This window comes from Dermacentor silvarum, chromosome 4, assembly GCF_013339745.2.
Source record: "Dermacentor silvarum isolate Dsil-2018 chromosome 4, BIME_Dsil_1.4, whole genome shotgun sequence".
NCBI classification, from domain to species: Eukaryota; Metazoa; Arthropoda; class Arachnida; order Ixodida; family Ixodidae; genus Dermacentor; species Dermacentor silvarum.
This window is the reverse complement of record NC_051157.2, coordinates 81711259-81724642: the sequence shown is the minus strand read 5'-3', so window position 1 is coordinate 81724642 and position 13384 is coordinate 81711259.

The window sequence follows — 13384 nt, the reverse complement described above, 5'->3', positions numbered from 1 at the left end:
TGCGTCAGACCTCAGTTTCGCTGGACACTTCGGGTCAGTAGCCGTGTGACCTTCTTCTTCACAGTTGCGGCACATGGGCGTTGTCTGTTTGCATTCATCGCCAGCACTGCTTCCTTCGTGTGTCTTGCCGCATGTAGGGCATACCGCTTCGTTCGGACAGACATCCTTTTTATGACCAAACCGATGACATCGTTTACACACAATGCTTTTAGGTTCGTAAATTGAAACCCGGGTGATGCGGCCGTAGTAAACGACGGTGTTAGGGGGGTGGCGTCCTTCAAATGTCAGCAAACATGTCCCACGCTTTCCCATTGGGCGCGCGTCAAGGATACGTCGGTGCTCACAGGTCAGGGCTGCCCGGAGTTCAGTCTTCGTTTCATTGCAGTCGACGTTGTATATCACGCCTCGGCACATGTCTCAGGCCGGGTGCCTGATAGACTTGTACTGGTATCTGCCTACGGTTCACGTCAAGTTGCGAAAGCTTGAGAAGCCCGTCAGCTTGCCTCTTGTCGTAAACGAGCAATCTTATGGTGTTAGATGCTGGTTGAAACTCGTACGTCAAAGGTCTGGTGTTGACGGCAGCGGATGTGGCCGTCACGAAGTTGCGGTGGAGGTCCTTGCTTGATACAGTCGTGAGCGCCACATTTACCCGTGGTTTCACGACTAGCACGAAAGCTTCTGGTAGTGTTTCCTTCGCGGGCCGTGTTGTGTTGTACTTACGTTGTTGCACTTTCCACGCTCCTCCGTCACCGTAATCGTCGAACGCGTCCTGGGAGAAGCCTCCGGCATCTCGACTGGCCTCTAGCTTCTCAGCTGAGGATGCGTAAGAAAAAAGTTGTCGCAGTTTCACCTGAAAGGCGAAGCATCAATTGCGATAGCAAATTTGTAGAGAGCTATACGGAGTAATGATATTAGCTTTATCAGCTGTATAAACTTGGACATGCAGCAGCACCGGCAACACGCAGAACTGTTGTCGACGCCGTCGGCGTTTTGCCCTAGTTCGCTCAAAAATGCATGCGGCGTTGGTGACTGTTGCCGGAGCCTCTGATATAGATAGACACTTGGTGCCGCAGCTAAACGTCGCCTCCCTTCCCTCCCTCTCCCCCCCCTCCCTCACGGCCTTTTGCGCGTCGGAAGAAGGCACGTTTGCTCTACATATATGGTGATTGTAAAGGAGGAAAGAGGCGCCTACTTCTGCAGCCCTTAAGGGAGCACGGCGCAGAACGCGCGTTTGTTCTCCGCCGTGCGTTCACTCCCCGTGAAAGCGCGCGCCCCTCGCGCCCTTTCACTCGCACATACAGCGTTCGGTGGCAGAAGATAGCGCCAACCTTTCCCTTTCCCTCAAGAACCACTTATCGTGGCACGCGGCGACGATTTCATCTCCACTGACGTCATACGGAACCTCACGGCGACGGCGACGGCGACGCCGACGGCAGAAATCTGCTTTTGAGTGTCCATATAATTGCTATCGCAATAAAAACAGTTCTTGAGACGCGTGCGGTAGAGTCTCTTTTTGTCGTGGCGTTGTCACATCAGATTGTTGGCTTGAAGACGACGGTACTGCTTGCGTTTGCATGTTGTCTTCGTCGCTGGAAAGGGCGGACGCATCTTCGTAGACCGATGACGTGAAAGAGTCATGCCGCGTTCGTTTCGATACCGTGCTGGCCGTCGTTGACGGGCTTGCAGAGCGGTCTCTTTCACGACGGTGGCGGCTGCGGCTGCGTTCGTTGAGTTCCCGATTGTTCTTTCGTCTCTGGCGTTCGCGTCTATGTTATTGGTCAGCGGTAGCATGCTCACATCGTTCTTCATGGGCCTCAGCAGAGCGTCCGATGGTAGACGCTCCTGGAACGCCTTCGGGACGCTGCGTAGTCACTTCGTTGCACAAATCTTGGGCTGGCGCCGTCAGAGGTGATGGTCCCGGTGGTTGTTGTTCATGGTCAACAGATGGTGGTAGCTTCGATGACCCGGGCTCGGCCATAAATGCCGCCGTGGCCATGCATTAGGCTTAGCAAGGCCACCCGCCGGTGCGAGAAAGTGGCCGTAAAACGGCCAACAAGCAACCCACCTTTGCGAGGCTTGTCTCGACGCGTGGCCGATGCAACAGCGAAGAAGAGGATGTGCGACAGCAGGAGGTGAAAACGCGAACAGCTCGCGTAACAGTCGCAGAGAGTCAGAGCACCAGGAGCAGACGTGCGCTCGCATCCGAACCGGAAGTTGATCTCCCCGAGTGGCAAATAAAACGGCGCGTTGACTCAAAGAAAGCTCTTTCTGCTGTCGCCGTCGTCACGGTAAAGCAAGCGGCTCGTGCCAACACCACCTAGACTAGGGGGTGTTGCTCGTGCTCGTGCTCGGCACGCACTCGTGCCAATGCTCCCGCGTTCGTCGTCGTCGTCATCGTCTTCAACAGCTGGCTGTGTTGCCGCTCATCATTCCAGCGTAGGATTTCACTTCCCTTTTGTCGTCGTAATGGGGAAGCCGCGTTCACGGGGTTATGAGCCATTGCATAAGGCAGCATGAACCCATTCATAAGGCAGTATAACCATTCAAGCAGCATAAGGCAGCATGAACCGGTGCATCACTGCATGCTTCGCGCCTCCCCAGGTTTCACGTTAGTGGGGCTGCATTTCGTTCAATGGGTTATTTGACACTTACGCATAAAATTTGATTCACCGCTGAAACGGAGCCCACAAATCCTCGGCATTTTGCCTGACACGTTCTCGCTTGCTGTGATGTTATACGGTTGAGTGGTGTGCTCAGTCGGTGGTCACCGAAAGTGCCCCTTGTTTCCTTTCCTCTCGCTGCTCTGGGAAGTGACCCGACGTTCGGGTAGCGTGTGCTTTCTCTCACTCAGATCTAGAGCATCTTGCAATCCGCTTTCAAGGACAACATCAGACCGCCGAAATTTGCCAACGGTATCATCAAAAGTGATTTTTTCGTGGGTCGATCCCGGTGATGGCGCACTCTAAAAATGTTGGCCGATCCCGAAGGTAGTTCACTCCAAAGTCCGACGCTCTTCTTACTGACCTCAGGCGAGGGATGTCGTGATGGAGTGCTGCCGGGCAATGACTCCGCCTTCGGCACGTGGAGGAGCGCTAGATCGCGTTGGTGCCGGGGATGTTTTAGTACGCCGAGGGAAGGCCATGGACTGAGACCGGCACTGGCCTTGCCATTACCATGCCTTGAAAAAAATTGCTGACCGAAGCGGACTTTGAATTGCGGAACAAGAAACGTGCACAGGGTGAGAGACTTCACTATGCATTCAGGCAAAAAAATAAAAATAATGACATGGTGATCCACACTTTAGTTGACGTCCTTAAGCGTTGTCACTCCAGCGTGGCTCTCGCAACAAATTTCTAGGTTCATACACTTTATTCTCATCCCCCCCCCCCCCCCCCCCCCCAAACTCGTCTAGGAAGACATTGTCTTTCATCGACTACAGGGTACAGGGAAAACAAGACATGTTGTTGGGCGAGTTGGTTCAATATAACGGTAAAAAGCTGAGAAAGTCGGCATGAATTCATCGTGTGTAAAGCCAAAAGTGCAAACTGCGGACACAAGAGTCCTTTTGGTCCTTCTTCGTGTGTCCGTGTATTGCACAGCTTAGCTTTGCACACGGCAAGCTGGTTCAAACATTGTACGATGATTAAATGTCAGGTCGGAATAAAGCTCTCACGGACTTGAGTGGGCACATTTCAAAGCGCATGAGAGAGGTTACATAGAGGCTGGGCAATTGATGAGGTCAGAAGACTGCTCTGCGGCTGCGCACGAGCTCACAGGTTCGATTCCTGGCAGCACCAGCGCTGAGAGTTTGTGCTAGTTAAATAACCCCAGTGACACGTGTTACTCTAGAGCCTTCCGTTACATGGCGTCCTTCATAGTCCAGGTGATTCAGTAGGCACACTGAAACAGCCTGGGTACACTCGTGATACCCCGAGCAATGTTCTCAGGCAGATTCGTATGACAACCTTTTGTTGTGGCACTCAAGAAAGCCACGAGATCCTCCAATAAACTTACAGCGAAGCAGACAAAGAAAGAAGTCGTAAAGTCATAGGTGACCCGTGTGCCCTCCAATAGAAAAGAAAGCGCACGTTTCTGTTTTCATTCCACCCCCTATAGCCATTCCTTATCATGTAGCTCTCCTATTTTTTCTTCGCTGTAGGCAGCATGTACCTCCTGAGGTAGATTGGCCAAGGCTGAAGAGATTGCTGCCTCGCTGTCTTGTTTTCTTTTCTACTTAGGGCAAATAACAACGTCGGTGCGTCGCTGCCCGATAGCTGCATAAAAGTATAACATAAGATACACTAAAAGGTAACAAAAGTGGCCAGCTTGCATACGAATGAAGTCGCGAAGTCTAAGCGCGTTGGGGAAAAGAAAACACAGGAAAAGAAAAACGGCGTTACAGACCGGAGGATAACCTTTAGAAGAAAGTGAGCCAAGGAAGAAAGTTTCTGGCTTTCTGAAACAAGACAGAGAAGCAAGAGCAACCTTTCGCGTCAAGATTGTTGGTTCCTCGACATTTCGTGGCCATCTGACGAAGCTGAAGAAGCAAGTCAAGGGGATGAAAAAGTAAAAAAAAAGAAAAAAAAAGGTAAAGTACTGAAAACCACCAAGCGTGGATCAACCGGGTACAGGAGGAGGTCACGTGGGCGCGGCACTTGAGACAACCAGGGCCCGGTTGAGAGAGAGAGAAAGTACGGGTGGAAGAGGTGGACGAAACTCGAAAATAATAACCGCTTCTCGAAAGCGCCCAGCGGGCTGTCGTGCCGAAGGAAAGGAGAGAGGGACCAACGCCGGGCGCTTCGCAGAGAAGCCACTGCAAAGCTGCAGTCGCGTAACAAGCTTAGGCAAAGACGCGTTCTTTCTCTCCCTTCACTGCGTCGCGTTCGCACGCTCCGCTGGTTCCACTCGTGAAAACGATATTTTCCTCGAGACATGTGAAACGGATCGGAAGTCGACCGCCGACACGCGCGTGGAGCCCAAGCGAACAGGCTGACGTGAGGGCGAAGGTTGAAGCCTCAGCCACCGTCGCTGGTGATGCTGTCGTGTACGCCTTTCCCTCTTCGCAGCGGCCCCCAGCCGCTCCGCAGGCATGAGCGAACCGCGCGGACGGGCCGTGACCGTATATATATGGCAGGGTCCAGTGCTTCCAGCGATCGTTGGTGGAGCGGGAGAGAGCGTGAGCTTGTCGTCATTATGGCGAGTTTTAAAGCCGCATTTTTTGACCAGAGGTTACTGCCCTTGGTGTGGGGGCAGTTGCGTGACCCGGGATCACGAGTCGTGGTCGGATGGTAAGTCAAGCCGGGTGTAAATACGCGATATGCCCCAGCACTGTGCGAGGATGGGTCGGTGTAAAGGCACCCCGATCTATACGGTTTGTCGTCCGGGTAGAAACATGCTTGTTTTGTTGTTACTATAAATTCAGCTGACATGGATGTACGGCAACTGTCGGCAGAGCAGTGGCTGCGGCGTGTCAGCTTCTGTGCTCTATGCTTTTCGTGCTTTAAGCAAGGAATTACCGAGTCGATTCGCACAATCACTGAAAATGCGGGGGGGGGGGGGGGGGGGGCGTGCAAGGACCCAGCAAGATGTGTCTTCGAGGGGCATATTAATATTTGAATAATGACCATTGTAGATAATCTTAAGCATGACGAATGTGACTGCAGGCAGAGTGACGGAAACCGGAAAGTCACCTTTCCTAGTCCTCCTTGACATAAATTATGTATGATGGTTACGCTTTTCGTCTGTACGTTGAGTCGTAGTCATGCGCACTGTTACCAGCGTTTTGGTACTCAAGTATATCAATAGCCATACTCGACTGCGGCCATGCAAATATAGCTATCTTCCTTAATATCCCTACATGACGCATTTCAAATAGGGATTAACTATATAAGTACTATATAAAGAAATGAAGAATTATAGGTCCATTAGCTTGCTTTCAGTACCAAGAGAACATCAAGACAACAAGCTGGCTTCAGAAAGGGATATTATACAATGAATCAAGTCCATGTCATCAATCAGGTAATTGAGAAATATGCGGAGTACAATCAACCTCTCTATATATCACTTCCACAGATTATGAAAAGGCATTTGATTCAGTAGAGATATCAGCAGTGATGGAGGCATTGCGTAATCAAGGCGTAGAGGAATCATACGTGAATATCTCGGAAATATCTCGAAGATTCCACACCTACCTTGCTTCTCCACAGCAAAAATAGATAGTTACCTATCAAGAAAGGGGTCACGCAAGGAGACAAAATCTCTCCAATGCTATTTAATGCATGCTTAGAAGACGTATTCAAGCTATTAGAATAGGAAGGCTTAGGAGTGAGGATCAACGATCTTCTCAACAACCTTGGGTTTGCAGATTGACATTGTCCTGTTTAGTAACACTGTGGGTGAATTGCAACAAATGATTGAAGACCTTAACCAAGAAAGTATAAAAGTAGGGTTAAAGATTATTATGCAGAGCACAGAGGTAATGTTCAATAACCTGGCAAGGAAACACGAATTCATGATCGCCAGTCAGCTTCTAGAGTCTGTGCAGGAGTAGGTTTATCTAGGTAGAAAATTAGGTGGGGTGATGAAATTAGCAAATTTGCAGGTGTAAGTTGCAATCGGGTAGCGCAAGACAGGGGTAATTGGAGATTGCTGGGAGTGGTCTTCGTCCTGCAGTGGACATAAAATTAGGCTGCTGATGCTGATGATGATGGTGATGGTGATGATCATGACAAGAAAATTTACAGTAGAATTAGAACGGGGTGGAGTGCATATGGCAGGCATTACCAAAGCTTGACTGGCCGCTCACCACTGACGTTGAAAAGAAAAATGTACAATCATTGCATTCTACCGGTGCTTACATATGGGGCAGAAACTTGAAGGTTAACAGAGAAGCTCGAGAACAAGTTAAGGACTGCGCAATGTGCAATAGAACAAAAAATGTTAGGCGTGAAGTTAAGGGACAGGAACAGAGTGATGTGGATCAGAGAGAAAAAAAAATTGGAGGACGCTTAAGCTTCGGCTTTAAGAGTGAAACGCGATAGCGTTATCGGAACCCGTTCGCGTCGCATTTTTTAGTCTGTTTCACTGCAACACAAAACGTGGGTAAGCCAGCTTAAAAAGACCAAGCTTACACCGACCCCCTTAAAGTCGGCTTCACTTTTAAACAGACATACATTGCTAAGAAGGCGTTTTTACAGGGGCAATATAAGTCGTCTTATATTAAAATGTGAAGGCCCTAGGACCTTTTTGTATTAATTTAATAATTGCTTGCTATTGCCCCGACGCGCACGCGTGCCCAAAACACATTAAGCAGGCCAAGTCCCAATTTTACCTGCCGAGGATGCGAGCGCCATCTGGATAACATTTTCGCAAGTAGCATACCCGATAGCCCCGCTGTTGGTATATATGGTAGAAATGCTGGCAAAATGGGTTTCTGTTTGAGTTTCCTCGTAACAGAATTATGTTTTCTCGTACATTCAAATAACAGTCCGACGCCACCATGTCTGTAGGTTGTGCTTAAGTTGTACTTTACATTTTTCTGACGGATTTCACCGTGAGAAATGAAATTTTTGTTCACTAACACCTTGCACCACGCGGAGGACCTGCACGGTCGGGGTCGTTCGAAATGATTTTCTCCTGCGGCTAACACTTTGCGCCACGCGGAGGGCCTGCGCGGTCGGGCTGGTTCGGGATGATTTTCTCCGCCACGGATGCCGACACCCACACCAACGCCGACACCAACGCCGACACTAACACCAATGCCGGATTTTCTGCGACATGGGGATCTTAACGCTGTCGAGTGAAAACGGCTCCGATATTCTGTCCGATATTCTATTTGACACTGAGAAAAAAATGGACCTGGGCAGGCCGTGTGGTGCAGATAAACGGTGGACCATTAGAGAAAACAGAATGGGTGCCAAGAGGAAGGGAAGTGTAGTCGAGGACATAAGAAAATTAGGTGGGGTGATGAAATTAGGACAATTTGCAGGCGCAAGTTGCAATCGGCTAGCACAAGACAGCGGTAATTGGAGGTCGCTGGGAGAGGACTTCGTCCTGCAGTGGCCTTAAACATAGGCTGCTGCTGCTGATGATGATGATAGTGACGGTGACGATCATGAGTATGATAATGATACGCGTATCAGTGCAATCTCAGAATGGAGTGCAGGGCGATAGAGGCCTGGCTTACACAGGTGTCATCGCTACTACAGGATGTTTCAGCTTTTGAAAGCCTTAAGGGGGGGAATCAGATGTGCGCTACGCGAATGCAACCAACTCAGTATTGTTCAATATCCTTTGAGCAAGTCAGATAATTTCTTTTACAATGAGCCTAAGTAATTATTTACCAAACATTACCTGACAAACTTTTAAATATTGATCGGAAATGGAAACCTCAACGGAGAAGTTGTAGAGCGTATTGAGAGCATCAAAATTGATTTCTTCCCTTAATTTAATTAAAATTTTCGGGGCCTCAAAGGGAACGTGTGAGATCTGAGTAAGTAGGACGTGACGAGGCGCTTGCCGGCGCTACATTAGTGTCAACTTACTGGTTTCAGTGCAACTTTACGCCCAAAGCTCCTGAACCTGTACGCACACTCTCAACAGTGAGAACACTGTCATAGCTTCAAGAATTCATACGTGCTACTCATTGCTGTACCCTATGGCTCCGATTTCTCCTCTAATTCCGCAGACAAGATATACGGAATGCAAAAAAAAAAAGAATGAAGTCACTCTCGCACGCTTTCACTCGCACACACAGCGTACGGCGCGCGGCGACGGTTTTATCGCCGTTAGACTTTATACGGAACGTCGCGGTGATGACGACGACTGACGGCGACGATGACGGCGACGACGACGGTGACGGCAATGTCAAAAAATGCGCTTGGAGTGTCCATATAATTGCTATCGCTATAAAAAAAAAGAAAAGAACGCGTCTCGTGTGCGCCGTGCATCGGGTGCGTGTTGGGTGCGTTGGGTTCATTTTGACCCAGGGGTCAAAATTAATTCAAAGCCCTCCACTACGGCTTGGCTCATAATCACATGCTTATTTTTCATGTAAAACCCCTGAATGTAATTTTTAGGACAATATGTCATTGCAAAATTGGAAGCCAATACCAATGTATTCGATGTATCTTTGTTACTCTGGGTCTATCGATGCATCGTTCCTTCTTGCATCATCGATGACTTGATTCGAACATGTTTGATGGCACGGATCTCGCTGCGCGCGAGCGCCCAGCCACGTGGTAATTTTTCTTATCACTGGCGATTTCTTTGCAGCAGGCAACAATTAAAACTGCAGCAGCTCTGCTCTCTCCATGAATGGTAATCATTTGGATATTTCGCAATACGCTGGAAAACTTCTAAATTTAAAATTTTGTGGGTAAGTCAATCATTCTAAGCTTGTGAATTAATCTTGTTTAAATATTACATAAACTCGCAGTAATATGCTTTAATTGGTTAGACAGGTAAGCTAAATTCTTTCTGGGGGTTTTACGTGCGAAAACCAGTTCTGATGATGAGGGACGCCGTAGTGGAGGGCTCCGGGTTAATTTTGACCACCTGGGATTCTTTAAAGCTCACGACATGCAAGCACACAGGCGTTTTTTGCATTTCGCCTCGATTGAAATGTAGCCACCTCGGCCGGGATTCGATCCCGCGACCTCGTGCTTAGCGCTAACAATACTGAGATGGTTGCATTGCCATAGCAGGCACTTCGCTTTTTAAGGGTTTGTACAGTTAGGCTTCAGCTAACGGCACGCACGCACGCACGCACGCACGCACAGCACACCCACACACACACCACCCACAGCACACACACAACACACACACACACACCACACCACACACCACACGCACACACCACGACACACGACACCAACACACACACCACACACACACACACACACACCACACACACACACACGCACACCACACACACACACACGCACACGCACACCACACACACACACACCACACACAACACAACCACACACCACACACACACACGCACACACACACCACACACACACACACACACACACACACACACACACACACACACACCACACACACACACACACACACACACACACACACACACACACACACACACACACACACACACACACACACACACACGCACACGCACACGCACACACGCGCGCGCGCGATTTTCAGTTTTAGGAACAAATTATCACGTTTCGGTTTGTGCAGTGCGAAATTCCGCAATTCTGCTAGAATTTATGCCTTAACCGTCTCCAGTAACTTTAATGGGATTCTTCATCCTTTGAACAACCAGCAAACACTACGAGATGTACAGTGAAAACAATCAGAAGCAAACTAACTTAAGCTTTCAGAGAAGGAACGGAGAAGCAGAAAGAAATAATTCAACATTAAACGGCTGAAGTCACGGCAGCGAGGAAAGTTTTCAGATGGACTTAATAAATGACTTCTTCTGCGCCTATCTCGGAACCCTTTCTTATCACCACGTCCGTCTGGCTTTTTAGTTTACCTTCAGCACTTACGTGCTCAAAAACCGTGGAATATCTATGACCCTGTTGCTGTAATTATATATGCCACTCGTTTTCTTTTGACATAATATATCGCCTTTCACTGAAAAAACTCATGCAAGAAGCGGAAGGAAATATGTTGCAGGGTGCGTTGCTCAAGGTTTCATAATTAAGGGTTGCCGTGCTCTCATGCCCGAACACGTCCTTTTTTTACTTTAGTGTGGATCCAGCAGCGCTCGCTCCAAGTTTTTTTTTTTCGGTGGTTGGGCTGCTGTTTTCTGTGAAATGTAAATGTCTGGTTGTTATTCGAGCTTTTCATTTTACCGCGCTGCCGTGCCTGCAAAGGCTGCAGAATTCTGAAGCCATTTTAGCGCTTTTGGCGACCATGTTGTTTCAGTTTGCGTATAGTGTTGGCTTCTGTGAGATAAAAGAAGGCCTTCGATAAACTGTCTGCTTTGTTTACGAAATTAGAGTATTTCAGATGTTCCGTTCACCTCGTGAAACATTACATTATTTATCTTGATATTTTAGTGCATACACTATCTTATCCTCTGCATGTGCCCAGCAGTGTCTTGAAAATTTGCTTAAATCTTCAAGGAAGAAAAACGAAAAAAAAACATTTATGAATGAGAGAACGTGTTGAAACAGCGTATGTAAATAAAGGAATGCTGTGCCTTGGTTAAGATAGTCTTAATAATCTTAACTTTCCGTTGTTGCCTCAGGGCTAACATTACTGATGCAAAATGGCGAAGAATTCCGATTCTCTATACCAGGTGCTTTAAGCAGTGCACTTGCGAGGGTGAATTACGCAGAACCATGGTTACCTGCTGTTCTTATTATGCATGTTTCAAAGGCAACATGGTTTTTAAAGAAGAAAGGCAGGTGCTGCTCTATATTTCTTGTCATCATAGCCCAGATGCCTCAGCCAGCAGCGATATGAGAGCACGTCTTCATATCTTGTCAACTGCTTCTTACACGCACGTAAGAAGTCTGATCTAGAAGTTAATTTTATAACGTGACACAAAACAAGTAGATATAGTGGTGCTTTTGCTGTTAGCAGTGCTCAACTGAAACACCGCACGGGGTAGGCGTTTAATCGACGTTCTGCATTTGTGTCCGTAACCTGAACATGTAGGTATATAAGCCATGAGTTCAAATTTGGCATTATGTGTGTCTGGTCTACAGTGTGTCTTGGTCCTTCGTACTTTTCTTTTTGTCTCGTGACTAATCTGAGGGTTTCGCAGAGAGATTGCGCTTCCTTGCCTGACACATTCAACTGCGCAGTCAAGCGTATTCCAAACCAAGCAATGAAGAACTCTGCCAGTTATAAAAGAGAGGAAAAAAAAACAGTTTCGAAACTTGCCCGAACTGCGGTGCGTCCCGAATTCCACACTGACAAATAGCGCGGATAAGCGGACGTAGTTGCAACCACAGTGAGGGCTGTACGTGCGTGTTTTGCACTATACCAGCGATGCGCCTTGTCGAGCGGGTGCGCCAGTGCGGAATGACGGCACTCCGTCACCATCTGTCTGCGTCTGGCTTCCTTTCGCGCACAGTATCTGAACACGTTTGTATCGGCGCGCAGTCGGTGCGTGTATCTCTGGAAGCGACTGAATGGCAAAAGTAAAACAGAACAGACAGAACGGACGTCTGTTGGTGGAGAAAAAAAAATGAGGAAAGCAGACCACGAGAAAGTGAGGAGCTCACGCGCATTCTTGTCGGCAGGGCCACCACAGGCGCCACCTACTACATGAGCGAGGAAAAGGCAAAGAACGAAACTGGCAAACGCAAGCTAACCCAAAAGAATTAGTTGGAGTGTCCTGGTGTGCGGCGGCAATGCGAGATTTCGTTTTTTTTTACCGCCTCCACCTTCGCGCCTCTGGTCCTCTGTAGTATTTCTTTATTGGATTCCGATTTGACATTTACTTTGTTTTCTTTATTGCGTACCATGTCAGCGTTGCGCTGTAATACTGTCTGCGTATGGCACAGGCAAACCTTTGAGGAGGGAGACCACGTGGATGAGAAGGGATGCTACGTGACTCTAGTGCCAGCGCCACCGCGCGATCAGGGCATACACGCCGTTTTCTCTCCACTTGACCGCTTCTCGGCGCCTTTACTTCGAGTATCCGGGCGTCGGCTTGGCTGTAGGGACGCGCGAATACGTGGTGGGCGGGTGCTTTCTCGAGAACGTCGAGGAAAAGCTTTCTCTTCGGATTCCGGCTTTGACTGCGCCTTTGCGTCTACGTGTCTTGCCGCCAGCTTGTGCGCAGCCTGATGCTATTGATGGCTTTCCTCGCGTGAGTTTCTTTGCTTTGTGTCTGAGGGGCTGGGACTTTGCGGGGCTCTCACTTTTCCGTTTGCTCACGTCTGTGGCAGCCGTGATTTCTGTTGCACAATAGGGTTGGCTTTATAAGCCAGTCCTTGTGGCATGCGTGTCCTCAGGTGAGAGCTAATATACAAGGGCAAAACGACCGCGCGCGCACACACCACACATGCACACACGCACGCAGACACACACGCGCATGCAGACACACACCACGCACACACACACGCACGCAGACACACACCACGCAGCACACTACACCACGCACACACACACACACACACGCGCGCGCGCACACACACAAGCGAAATGAAATAGCATTATTGATTTTCCTCGGTGGTGCTCACGTTTGCGATTATATCAGATATGAAATGGTGACCTCATGTGTTTCGATCGACCTCTTTTTCAGACGATCGAAACCTGAGCGAAAAGGGCAATAAAGGAACCGCACGCGCAACCCCAAAGTACAACTCCCCATAGAACGTTTTCAGATTTGGGACGTCCCCGAGCTCTGTTCCGGCATATCTCTGTAGGAAATTGCCTACTTATGCAAAAG